Raw genomic sequence first — 14,732 nt, forward strand, 5'->3', positions numbered from 1 at the left:
AAAGGAAGTAGTTAGACACTTTAATAATAATAATAATAATAATAATAATAATAATAATAATAATAATAATAATAATAGAAACATTTTAATGTGTTTAAGTCTATCATTTTTAAAATGTATGAGTCCTCTTTTTATGGGTTCACCTTCATGAAAGAAGGGGTCATCAGATCACTTTATATATGGTAGTAAGCCACCATGTTGTTGCTGGGAATTGAACTCAGGAACTGTAAAAAATAGCCCGTTCTCATAACTGCTGAGCAATCCCACCAGTTCTAGAAATATATTTTGATTTAATTTTTATTGCATTATGATAAGAAAATATACATAATTTCAATTTATCTGAATTTGTTAACATCTAAAAACATATTTTGAGTAAACAGACTTACATCACATTCTTCTTTTTATTTTGTACCCCAACTCCTCCAGCTGATGCCCACTCAAAACCTATCAAACCTTCCATTTTTTATCATGTTCCTTAATATTTATAAAATATTGTAACAATAAAAATGAATATTAAAAATGTTGTTTGATAGAAACAACAATCAATTTATATATTTGTCTGCAGCAATACTGAAAATACTATTTTCTCATAAATTATAAATAACTCCAAATATATTAACTGTATGATATATTAAAATAATATATCACTATTAGTTTTTTTGGTGAACATAAATAGTCTTTTGGTTTGTTTGTTGTTTATTTGTTTGTTTGTTTGTTGTGTTTTTAGGAGATCTTAAAATTCTTGACTTACAGATTATGCTAACAGGACCCTGAAGTTGTCTTGTGTGAGGATAGTCCAGTGACTGGCAAATACAGAAGTGGATGCTCACAATCATCTATTGGATGGAACACAGGACTCCCAATGGAGGAGCTAGAGAAAGTACCCAAGGAACTGAGATGGTTTGAAACCCTAAATAAGAACAACAATATTAACTAACCAGTACCTCCAGAGCTCATGTCTCTAGTTGAATGTGTAGCAGGAGATGGCCTGGTAGGCCATTTGTGGGGGGAGAGGCCTATGGTTTTGTGAAGGTTATATGCCTCAGCTCAGGGTACTGCTAGGGAATGTAGGTGGGAGTAGGTATGTTGGGGATCAAGGAGAGGTAAGGGGGGAGGCGGGAGGGGACTTTTGGAATGTAAACAAAGAAAGTATATAATAATTGTAAAATTAAAAAAAAATCTTGGCTTACTGTGATACAAAAAAAAAAAAAGAAAAGAAAAAAAGAAGAACAATTTATGGACACTGGATTTCATTGTAATAAGGCTGTACTTGAATGTCCCTCACATCACCAAAGTATTTTACCTCCATAGTACTAAGGGTAGAGTTGACATATCTGCTGTGGCAAGGAATGAACTGTAGGCATGATTTTTGGATACTAATTTCCTGCTATGTTCAAAGCTATTTGATTTGAGTGATTGTTGTCATTCTCAGGCCACATGTAACAGGGTACATTCACTTATGGAATGGGTGTTTATTAAGATGGTCTATCCATGAAGTCATTGATCAACTGTTTCAATGAAGAATTGTTCTGCTTGGAGAGTGTCACAGAAGTTAGTTGATGATAGAATTCAGTTTTATTGGATGTGATGTTTTTTCAAAAGCATTCACCTTAGAATAATAGTAACTTATAAAGTCCTCTTCAGAATTTATACAATAATAATAAATATCAAGCAAAGCCTTTAGTCTCACTCTTTGCTGTTCTCTTATAAGCCACCTCCCAAATTAATTGTCTACATTTATTTTGGTTTATAAAGAGTTTTGAAAAATTTAAGCTGTTCTGAAAACCATAGTATAGTGTAAAAATATCAAATAAACAATCCTACTAATACAGAGGCTGAGATAGGGGAACCATGTTTTCAAGACCATTATGTGGCACACAGCAATACAGTGTTATGTATAAACAAGAAGAAAGACTATATGGATTATACAATATTGGACTTATTAATCCTATTTACCAAATTAGGAACAACATAATGAAAAACGGACAATTTCTAATTCCTCATATTTTGAATTTCATTCAATTAGGTTATGATGGTAATATTAATTTTCATATTAATAGATATTAAGGTAAAGTGATTGTTACTTTCTATTAGTTTTATTCTTAGAGGTGGAAGCATGTTTTTGTGGATTTGTTGTAAGATTACTTTCTTGTTTCTTCTATGGTGTAGTTTCACTCCCTGTGTTGTTGTATTCCACCTATTATTCTTTGTAGGGCTGGATTTAAGGAAAGATTATGTGTAAAATTGGCTTTGTCGTTGTATATATTGTTTTCTCCGTCTATGGTGATTGAGAGTTTTGTTAGGTATAGGAGCCTAGGCTGGCATTCATGTTCTCTAGAGGTGGAATAGATGCTGGGATTAATATCTTTTTTATGAAAATACATCCATGAGTTGAGAGAGGAGGACTTCCACTGGCCTTTGTACCCTAGTGCCATGTTCTAGGTGCTGCTAGTGAATGGGGAAATAAGTGACACCCCAGTGACAACAGAAACCACCTCTTTCAGAATCCAACCTAAGAATGTCAGGCAGAGTTTATTTTGGCTGACTCATGGTAAACAGATCTTATATAGAGAGGTTGGGACTCATGTATCACTTCAGAAAATGCTTTTAAGTTTAGTCTTATATATTTTACAGAGAAGGAAAAGAGAGAAATAACTTCATGAAGGATAACACCCAAGAAAGCAAATGATCAAGGCAGCTTTATAGCAACACACAAATCTGCCCAACAGTAGTGTTTACGAGTGGTTTGTTGGTGTTAAAAAGCCATGGAGGCTACTGGACCATAGAGGGGCTGGAGAAAGTCAGATTGCTTTTTGTTATTGTTTTATTTTATTTTAACATTTCCCTTTTGAATTCAGGCAGTCTCATTTTAGATTTTTCCTGCTGCTAAGACCACTAGTGTTCTCTGGTACATTCAACCTTACTTATCTCCAGGCGACTAGACTTGTCAGGATCAGAGTGGAAACTGGATATTTTACAACCAATTATCTGGTCCACTTGCCTACCTCTGGTTATCCCAGTTTCTCCACCTAAATTCGTTACTGATAATTTCCTCAGTATGCAGCCTGCCATGATTCACAGACAGGTACAACAACTGCTTCTGACTCAGTATTAAATTCAAGTCCTTTCTCTTCTTCAGGAATGTTAATATTTGACGATATACAAATTTATTTATCTGAGGTAGAATGGGCTATGCTAACCCATGGAAGAAGACACTCTACAGTGTTGTAATGCTGGCCATCTACAAGCTAACCACCTGACTAGTTTAACTGGTTAACTATAACTCCTTTCCTTTGTGTATACATTGTGTAACCTGGACTGTAACAGTGAAAAATATACTCTGGGAGATATTGCCTTTTGGATTATAATTGATTTAGATTGCTTCCTCACTGTTGAATCAGGAACTGCTACAGAAAAATAAAATATTTTCTATGTTATTTTTTGTTTTGGGGTTGTTTGTTTTCTTTGTTTTTTTAACATACAAGTTCTCTGCATAACCCTGGCTGTCCTCAAGATCAATCTGTACAGCAGGTTTACCACAAACTCACCTGCCTTTGTGTCCCAAGTTCTGGGTTTAAAACACACACCACCACCATCCAGCTCAGCTGTTTGTTTTTTGAGAGAGGGTTTCTCTGTGTAGACCTGGCTGTCTTGGAACACACTCTGTATACCAAGCTGGTCTCAGACTCAGACATTCTTGGCCTCTGCCAACCAAGTGATGAGAATAAAGACATAAAGCACCACTGCCCAAACAACAGTTGCTCTTATCAGCTAATTTTCCACTTTTCAACTAATCTAGTGTGTACTTCATGTATCTTTAGGGCATTTCTCCCATTTAATTTCAAGGTGGAGGGTGTTTCCACCAGAACAGGGACCCAAAGTGGGATCCGTGGCACCATGGCATGGGTGTTTATTGTTACATGCCAACATTGAGAAATCCATCAAGAATCATTGGAACAGACTTCAAATGAATCACGTGAAAGAATATAAACAAGAAAGGGGGTAAACACAGACTGGGGGAGATGTATAATTAATCTGGTTTACCAAAGTTTTATTGAACCCAGTGATCTCTACTCTGATATTAGTATGTCCATAAGAATCCTGGGAGGCATCATGTATTCCCCAGTGCTGAGCAAATCTTGAGATGCCAGTAAAAGAAGCCTTTACAACTGCTCCTCCCTGGATAAAAATCAAAGGATTGAAATCTGTACAATTGCCATTGACTCCTCAAAGCACCCACTTGTGAAAGGAATGCATTCTAAAGTCCTGAATGAAAAATCTCTTTTTCATAAAAAATTCATTCTTTGGGTCATCTGTCATGTTGGAAGAAAAGGAAAATGTTTTACTCTGATCTGCCCAACAAGTGATGGAGGATCGACAATCAGACCAAGGCAGGATCAGACCTTCATCTTCCAAGACACAATGAGGGGCTATTTTTGGGTGGTGGGGACGTTCTTTGTCTGAAAAGTTAGGTGGTACAAATGTACCATTAACCCAAATTGCATCCTGCCAAAAGGTCCGATTTGTAAAGGTTATATCTACATTAGAAGTATCTTAGGTTGTGCTCACCCAACCTCCTCGGTGCTCATTAAACCTCCCTAAAGCTCAGGCTGGGAGGTTGATACAATGTCCTTGTCCATTAATTTGAAAACATAAAAAACCCTGTTCTAGTAAGGAGTGATTTTCTCCTAATGATAATAACGAGTTGGATCATAGGGTAAATATGGCAAATCTACTGTTTGATTAGTAGTAAAGAATTTTGGAAAAACTATAGTATCATGGCGAACTGACATTGGTTTAGGGAAAGTCGAGAGAATAGCACATATCTGTTCACCCATTATACTAGGAACCTGAGACAAGTTCAGCATTGTCAGGATCAGGAACAGTCCTCAGGAGGTCAGCATTTTTGCACCATCCTTGATGAATATCCTGCTGGTGAGTCAATCCGGCAGCAAAAATGGGTTGTCTTCACTCTGTGGAAAAACACAAACAGCTCCCCGGGATCTGATTAAGATAGGATCCGGGCCTTTCCAGAGACTAGTTAAAACATCCTTCCGTTTGACCATTTCTTTTGGTCTATCAGGGTCTGAGCTATGTCTCTCAGCTGCAGAACGTCCCTGCTCATCAAGATTCAAAAAATTAAGTGTAAAGAGTGACATAGATACTGCTACTCTTGGCACTGAGGGCAGAGTCTCATCAACTCCCCCTTTTTGTTTTATAAGACAAGACTTGAGTGTGTGGTGGGCACATTCCACAATGCCTTGTCCTTGAGGATTATAAGGAAGGCCAGTCAAGTGAGTGACATCCATTTAATGACAAAATTGTTGAAATTTAGTAGAAGTATATGCTACTCCATTAACCGTTTTAAGAATTGTGGCCTTGCCCCAGCACTCCACACTTCTAGGCAGTGCTGTATAACATGAGAGGCTTTTTCCCCTGTTAAAGGTGTGGCAAACATTACAGCATTGCAGGTGTCAAAGGAAACATGTAAGTACTGATTTCTCCCAAAGGAGGAAATATGAGTGTCATCCATTTGCCAGACTTGTAATGGCCTGATGCCTCGAGTGTTTACCCCTACATGAGGTGTAGGCAAAAATTGACAACTACCTATGCACATAAGGCAGAGGTTCACTAGGACACTGAAGCCAACAATCCCGAGACCGAGCAGCAAGCTGGCTTTCACCAGTCGTTGTTGGACTTTTTCTGCACTGAGTAGCTTGTATTTTATCTTGCAGGTACCTTTCTCCCTTATAATGAACTGCTTCCTCCTCCAAGTCCGTTTCTTCAGAGGAGCTAAGCCCTTCATCAGATTCTGAGCTACTAAGAGCTAGCTGCTTAAACTCATCTAGTGGCAGGTAGAGGCTCCTTTCCTTATGTGCCTCTCCACCTGGATCTCCCTTCTTCTCTCCCTTTCCATCCCTTTTCTAATCTCTCCCAAGGCATTCTTTTCTTTTTATATCTTTTCCTCGGGATCAAGGCTCATGAAAAGGCCTAAATGACCCTAAGCAAGCATACCATGGTGCCACATTGTCTATCTCCCTGACAAATCCCTCTAAGGTATTAGTGGCACATTTTAGGCCACACTGCTTCCGGACCGAGTGTAAGGCCACTATTATAGAATGCGAGATTCTCATACTGCCGCTATACAGTCCTGACTGTGACTGAAAATGGATGCTGTCCAGGCACTGTCCAGTCCTGACCGTGACTGAAACTGGTCGCTGTCCAGGCGCTATCCAGGCCTGACCGTGACTAAGAACCAGTCAGCAGTGGAAGCAGTGGAAGAAAAACGAAACTGAAAGGAAAAGTGCAATCGCTGTGCAAACAATCAAAAGGGTGTCTAACTCTGGAGAAATTTCAAAACTGTATGTACCTTACAGAGCCTTTCATCCCGCAGTTCTGATTCCGCCCCGCGAACAAGGGATCTTCCTTGCACTGGTGTGATGGTATAAAGTTCCCGGGTTCCTCGGTGCCACTTATTGCATCCCACTCGACCGGCAAGAAAGAAGCAACAAACCGGAATCTTCTGTGGCAAAAGATTTATTGCTTACTTATCAGGAAGACCATGATCCGGGAAAATGGCGCTGCTTATATAGCCAACAGCATGACGTTTCAGCACCTGATGTGACGTGACAGCTCCTGATTCGTTGCTTGCCCATCACCCCACTATTATGCCCCGAGAATGGACAGTGACTAGGAGTGAGTTCACTCTTGCACCTGCGTACAAGGCTTGTTTACTAGTTAGGCACAGGGGAGGCCATCACCATCTTATAATGGCGATTGCTTGTGGCACGCACGGCTCTTCTCAGTGATTGCTTGCGGCATGCACGCGATTTCTCAGGGCATGGCACTACACAGCCGTCTATATAAAAATGAAAATGTAATTAAGGATAAAAGTGATACAGGAGAAATGGGTAACAATTCAAGGAGGAGAAGATAGGGATGAATTTGCTAAAACTCATTTATGTGTATGTAGAAAGTTCTTACCCAACAAATTTAAAACAAAGTAAGTAAGTAAGTAAGTAAGTAAGTAAGTAAGTAAGTAAGTAAGTAAGTAGGTAAGTAAGTAAATAAATAGACAAATATATATGTATGCACGTGCATATCCGATTGGTGTGTGTGTGTGTGTGTGTGTGTGTGTGTGTGTGTGTGTGTTCATATAAGCTTGTAGGTATGTCGCACCTGTGACTAGAGGAATGCAATCATGCAGTATCTTTCTTTATGTCCTATGACGCAGTGTGTTGATTAGAATATCTTTTGCCCATGGTATGTGGCATTATTACAAGGTGTTGGCTTGTTAGAGGAAGTGTATCATTGTGTAGGCTTGCTTTTGTGTAGTGCTCAATCTCTGCTCAGAGACAAAAATCGATCCTCTTCCTTGCTACCTGTGGCCACAAGCTTCCTTCTGGTAGCCTTCAGACTAAGATATAGACCACTTAGTTCCTTCCCCAGCACCTCCTCTACCGGGGTGCTGCCATGCTTCCTACCAAGATAATAATGTACTGACCCTCTGAAACTGTAAGACAACCTCATTTAAATTTTCCTTATAAGAGTTGCCTGAGTCATGATGTCTCCTCACATCAATGAAACCCTATGGAACATAGGCAGTATGTTAGACTGATTTTTAATGCTTACAAGATAATTGCAACCAGCCTGCAAGCACAAAGTAAAGATGATGAATGAGTTGCTGTATTTTTTTTCTCCATCTACCCAAGGGACTTCAGACACTCCCAGATATGCTGGACTGCACCTGAATCTTACTACATCACTAGAGGTGTCCCCATCATCTTTGAGATCTGAGCAAGGAACTGTGGGACCTTTCTCATCTAAAGCAACTAAATCCTAAGGAAACAACTGTAGGGTTTTCTGCATCTGCTCAGGGTACTAGGGGGCATTCCTTATCTGCACAAGACAATGTAGGAAAGCCAATGTCTGCAAAGCAGTCTGTGGGAACTTTGCCTCCCACTCCAGGACCTTTAGGGTCCACCCAAATCACTCGGATCTGATCAGAAGCCTCTGGGAATTTCTTCCTCTTCACCAGGAACTCTAGGCTCTTCTTCTTCCATAGAGCCTTCTGGACATTGCCTTTCTGACCAAGCGTCTTTAAATCTGTCCACAACTAGGCAAGGGAGTGTACAAACTGTGCCGTCTTCTCCAAAGACTGTGCAACATCCAACTTATTGCCAGAAATGTATGAGGTTTTCTCCCCTTTCTGAACCTTCTGGACAAAGATCCCCAGCTTCCTCAAGGGATATTGGGCCGTTACTACCTAGCCAGAAATCTCAAACATCCATTTCATATTCACCAGCAGATGGGAATCACTCACCATTTGTACTAGGATCTCAGGAGCATCCTCTATCTAGTAAAGACTCTCAAGGATATGTGCTATCCTCTCAAAAGTGTAAGGACTTTTCCACAGCTGCAGAGGGGATTTTGCCTTTGCAAAGTTCTTTGTCATCCACACAAAGGAATCTAGAACCTTCCGTAGATTCCACAGGGATATTGCTCATGGGACAATGTAAACACACAGAGACTACCTCGGGTCCTTTGCCTCTAGTGAGGGAGAATACTGAATCTTCTACATATGCTTTGCCTACCCTAGGACCTTTGCCACCATCACCTCGAGAACCTGGTACACATTCATCTTTTACTCAAGGAGGTGCAGAAACATTCCCATCTAGTCCCGGGAACCTAGCACATTTGCAATCATCCCAGGGGCCTCTGACACATTCCATCTCAGCCCAGGCAATGACTCATATCTCTGGATCTGCTGAAGGGGCTCTACTGCATTCAGCTCCTTCCCCAGCAGTTTCAGAAACAAATGAATATTCTCCTTCTACCTGAGGGACTTCAGACACTTCCAGATGTGCTGAACTGCACCTGGATCATACTACATTATTACAGGTGTCACCATCATCTTTGAGATCTGAGCAAGGATCTCTGGGACCTTGCATACCTGAAGGGACTAAATCTAAGGAAACAACTGTAGGGTTTTATGCATCTTCTCAGGGCACTAAGGGTCATTCCTTATTGGCACAAGCCAAAACAGGGAAGTCCATGTCTGCAAGGTAGACAGTGGGAACTTTGCCTCCCACTCCAGGACATTTAGGGTCCACCCAAATCACTCGGGTGGTCTCAGAGTCTTTTCCATCTGATCAGAAGCCTCTGGGAATTTCTTCCTCTTTACCAGGAACTCTAAGCTCTTCATCTTCCATAGAGGCTTCTGGAAATTCCCTTTCTGACCAAGGGTCTCTAAAACTGTCCACAACTAAGCAAGGGAGTGTAAAAACTGTGCCATTTTCTCCAAAGACTGTGCAACATCCAACTTATTGCCAGAAAGGTATGAGATTTTCTCCCCTTTCTGAACCTTCTAGACAAAGATCCCAACTTTCCTCAAGGGAATTTGGGACATTACTACCTAGCCAGAAATCTCAAAAATCCATTCCATATTCACCAGCATATGTAACACATTCATCATCTGTACTAGGTTCTCAGGAGCATCCTCTATCTAGTAAAGACTCTCAAGGATATGTGCTAACCTCTCAAAAGTGTAAGGACTTTTCCACAGCTGCAGAGGGGACTTCGCCTGTGCTAAGTTCTTTGTCATCCACCCGAAGGAATCTAGAACCTTCGGCAGATTCCTCAGGAATATTGGGCTTGGGGCAATGTAATCACACAGAGACTACCTCGGGCCCTTTGCCTCTAGTGAGGGAGAATTCTGAATCTTCTACATATGCTTTGTCTACTCTAGGACCTTTGCTACCATCACCTTGAGAACCTGGTACACATTCATCTTTTACTCAAGGAGGTGCAGAAACATTCCCATCTGGTCCTGGGAACCTAGCACATTTGCAATCAGCCCAGGGGCCTCTGACACTTTCAAGCTCAGCCCAGGCAATGACCCATATTCTGGATATGCTGAAGGGGCTCTACTGCAATCAACTCCTTCCCCAACAGTTTCAGAAACAAATGAATGTTCTCCATCTTCCCAAGGGACTTCAGACACTTTCAGATATGCTGAACTGCCCCTGGATCTTACTACATCACTACAGTTGTCACCATCATCTTTGAGATCTGAGCAAGGAACTCTAGGACCTTGTTCAACTGAAGAATGCCATCTAGAAGTGACTAAATCTAAAGAAACAACTCTAGGGTCTTCCACATCTGCTCAGGGCACTGAGGGGATTTTTTTATCTGCAGAAGCCACAGTAGGAAAGTCCCTGTCTGCAAAGGAGACTGTGGGAGCTTTGCTTCCCACTCCAGTACATCTGGGTCTACCCAAAATACTCAGGTGCGACCAGAATCTGTGTCATCTGAGCAGATGTCTCTGGGAATTTGTTTATCTTCACAAGGAACCCTAGGTTCTTCATCTTTCCAAGATGCTTTCGGACATTTCTGTTTTTCCCAAGGGTATCTAAAAGCCCAATTTTAAACAGGGGAATACACAAAGTGTTTCATTTGCTCAAGATACTTTGCATCCTCCAACTTCTTGTCAGACAGAAGTAGAATTTTCTCCAACTACCCATCATTTTGCACAAAGATCCCCAGGTTTCCCAAGGGACACTCGATCTTTCCTACCTAGCCAGAAATCTCAAGAAACCTTTTATCCTACACCATCAGTACTGGGTGTTCAGGAACATCTTGTATCTACTCCAGAGGTTCTAGAAGCTTTGTCATCTTTTCAAAAACACAAGAAATTTTCCAGGGCACAAGAGGGAACTTTGCTCATGCAAAGTTCATTTTTCCCCAAACAAAGAAATCGAGAAAATTCAACAGATGCCACAGGGATATTTGCACAATATGAAGAGTCACACAGTGCTTTAGGCCTTTTTTCACAAGTGAGGCAGGCTGTAGCATCTTCTCAGTCTACTTCAGCAAATCTAGGAACATTGCCATCATCATCGCCAACACCTGGTAGACATTCCTGTTCTGACCAAGGAGGTTCAAAGACTTTCCCATTTGGTCAAGGGTATCTAGCACCTTTGCAATCTGCCCAGGGGCCTCTGAAACTTTCTATCTCAGCCCAGGCAATGATGAATACATCACAATGCTATGAATGTTCTCATAATCCTCTGGGTCTTTCATCCTCAGAACAAAGGACTCCAGGATCTTCTGATTCTGCTCAAGGAGGTGTGAGTCCCAGTCTCTGCACAAGGGGACCATACATCTGTCCACATGTCCACAAAGGTCTACCCAACATTCTACATCTTCCAAAAGGTTTTCAAGTCCTTCTTTACATACACAAGGTATAGGAACTCACTCCACATCTACACACTACACAGTAGCAGACTCACCATCTTTACCAGTGTGTCAGGGATATAACCACCCTGCTCAAAATACAGCAAGGATTTTGAGATCTGACCAGGGATCTCTGAGGATTTCAGCAAATACACAGGCTCTGTAGAAACATTGCTGCCTCCCCAGGGGGCTCTAGGATATTCATCATTTGCATGAGGAGCACAAAAATTTTCAACAGCTACCCCAGTACATGTGATATCCAATGACTCACCTCTGGAACTTGCAATTTCTGCCCAACTTAGATCCTCACTTTCTTCCCTAAGCCTTTTGGATCTTCCCTTTCCACAGAAGAGCCTTTTGACCTCTCTAAAGCTACAGAGGGACCTTTAACTTCATTCCAGGGACCAAATGAGTCTTTGAATTCTCTACAAGGGGTTCAACAAACAGATCCATCTGCTTCAGATCCTTCAGGATCTATGCATTCTTCCAAAGGACCCATGGTAATTTCTTTATCTGATCGAGGAACACTAGGATCTATATCATCTGCCCTAGAGCCTTTGACATTGTCCCTATCTGCTCAAGGGAATCCAGGACATTTGTTATCTGTTCAAGAAGCTGGAGGCTCTTGGCTGTCTTTATAGCGGAACCTGGAAGTTTGTACCTGTACACATGGCAATCCAGGAATATCCAATGCTTCATCACGAGCTTTGGAAATTTCAGCATCTACCATAGTGAGTCTAGGACCTTCTCCATCTGTCCAATTGGATTTGAAAGAGTAACATTCTGTCTTAATGTCTTGGAGACCTTCCATGTCTGCCCAAGGTGTACTAGAAACATCAATATCTTCCCAAGGGCTTACAGAAACTTCCTTGTTACCTCAAGAGCCTCCAGGACACTGGTTGGAAAAGGAGGCTTTAGGATATTTACCATCCAATCCAGAAGATCTTGGACTTTCTGATTCTTCCCAGGACACACTAGAAATATGGGCATGTATGCAAAATAGTACAGAAATACCATGTCACCCAAGAGGTCATAGAATCTTTGTCAGCCACACAAGATTCTCCCAAATTACCAGCTCCTTCACCACTTAGTCCAGAGACAGAAGAACCTCTGACATATACACAATCCATTTCTAAGAGTTCAGAATCTGTGCCAGGGACTCCAGAAGCTTTGGCATCTGTGTTAGGGTCTCTGTGTCTTTTGAAACCCAATGAAGGTGCTCTGGGCCCTTTAGTATCTGAACAAGGGATCCTGAGAACACCAGCATTTCCCCAGGAAAGTCTAGAACTTTCTCAACCTACCCAGGGGCCTCTAAAACCTGTGACATCTCACCAAGAAACCGTCGATACTTCCTTTTCAACAGAGTTTCAGGGACTGTCCCTTTGTGCAGAAGGGGATATTATTCCTACCCCTCCTCGTGAAGATGGATGGAGAAATTTCTCTTATCTCAAAAAGAACCCTAGACGTTTGAAATTTAACCAAAGGATATTGAAACATGTCCCAATTCCTGAAAGGGATATCAGATACTGCCTTTCAGAACTTGTTGCCTTAAAATGTATCTCTTCTGCCGTAAGTAGCCTCACATCTTCCAAGTATGCAGAAAAGGAATCCAGTCCTACCTCTACTCCTCAAAGGAGCATCTCCCCCTTAAAATCATCTCAATTGAGTTTCAGATCTAGTATTCTTTGTAAAAAAGGTCTCAGTCATTCTCCTCCTCCAGGAGATTGCCCCACACCTTCTAAATTGAGGAAAACAAGACCAAGCCCTTCCTCTGTAGATCAAGAGGGCCTGAAATATGAGCGCTCAAAACATGCGGGCTGGAAACACTGCCATTCTTCCAAAATTTGGGTAAGAGTTTGCAAATTTAAGAAAGAGGTGTAAAGCTTAAAACTATGACTAACATAAACTTCACCACTTCTGATTCTGCTAAAGGAGCCTGCAGATGCTCACCATCTCATGAGGTGGGCCTCAGAAGTCCCCTACCAAGCCAAGGCATTCACAGACCATCTAAGTCTACAGAAACCCCATCAGAAAAAGCCCCTTCTGACCAATGGGACACCAAAGCTTCCAATTCAGAGCATGAGGTTGATAAGCCATCCTCCATCCTTACAGAAGTGTGCATGCGAACCACTCTTTCTCATGAAGACAGCCTCAGGCATCCCACCTTCCTCATGAGATTCCCAGACATGCTACTTCTACCAAGAGAAAACAGAGGAAAGCCTCTGTTACCCAAGGAGCCCTGCAAGCTTCCCCTACAGATCAAGAATGCATTGAGTCATCTCCAGATGGAGACAGTCCCCATAGAGGTGTGCAACACTCATCATCACCCCAAGAGGATATCAGCCTTTCTTTTTCTACTAAGGAGGACTCAAAACATATTCCTAATGTCCAAGAGGGAGAGAAAACTTCCAGAATTGCCAAACGGGAGCCCATAGCTTTTGTGCCTATCCTATGGGCATTCATACCTCCAAAAGCGAGTACCAAATTCCCTTTTGGAACATTCCCTGTTATGCGAAGATATGACAAACATACAATATCTCAAGCAGAGGATGTGGTACCTGCTCTCTCCTGTCCTTGGAGAGACCCATCATTACAATATGAATTTGGGTTCCCCCTTTGTGACCTAGAAGGCCACAAATATACACATCATTTGAAAATCAATCTCAACAGGATCGCACTGCAAAAGGGGAGTTGTAGTTCTTTCCTCTTCCCTAAAGGAGGTGTCGGACCTTCTCAATCAGACCAATGTGGACTCAGACTTTCCAGTTCTCACCAAAGGGACACTGGCTTTGTGATCCCTGTTTCAGAAAGGCACAGAATGCTTCAGGCTGAAATAGGTGGCCCCTCAAATGCTCCATCTAAGAAACTGGGCCTCACCGGTGCTTTTTATGACAAAAGAGATATCGAAAATGCTCTAGGAGGCTTACGACTTACTCCTTGCTTCTGACTTCCTCCTTCTGCCCAGGGACATACCAGAGCTCCCCAGCCTGCCAAACGGAACCTGTAAGGCAGTCCATTTCAAGAGGGTGGCCTGGGCCCTACTCTCTCTTACTCTGGCATTTTCAGTTCTTTTTTGATACAGAAGCTGCCCTCATATTTTCCCTTTCTATGCCCCTTATGAACAACATGAATTTAGAACTTTTTCTTTTCATCAACTGTATATCGAACTTACAATTTCCACTCCTAGCTGCCTCAGATGCACATTGAAGCCTCATCTATGCCCCTGTGACTAAAAGCAGGACAAGAATCCCCTTTCTGATTAAGATTAGCTCACAATTGTATCCAGAAGAATGTGCTATATAATTTTCACCTCATGGAGAGTATTATGTGATTCTCCTGAACATTGAGGACCTAGACCTACCTACTAGATCTGATCTAGTCCATGAAAAATCCACTCCCTTGATCTAAGGTGCACCAAGTGCTTCTTATTCTGATCCTCTGACCTAATTACCCCTGTCCAAGGATCAGGACCCGGGTTCCTGAAGTCTCAGAGCTTA

The sequence above is a fragment of the Mus musculus genome, chromosome Y, assembly GCF_000001635.26.
Source record: "Mus musculus strain C57BL/6J chromosome Y, GRCm38.p6 C57BL/6J".
Taxonomy (NCBI): domain Eukaryota; kingdom Metazoa; phylum Chordata; class Mammalia; order Rodentia; family Muridae; genus Mus; species Mus musculus.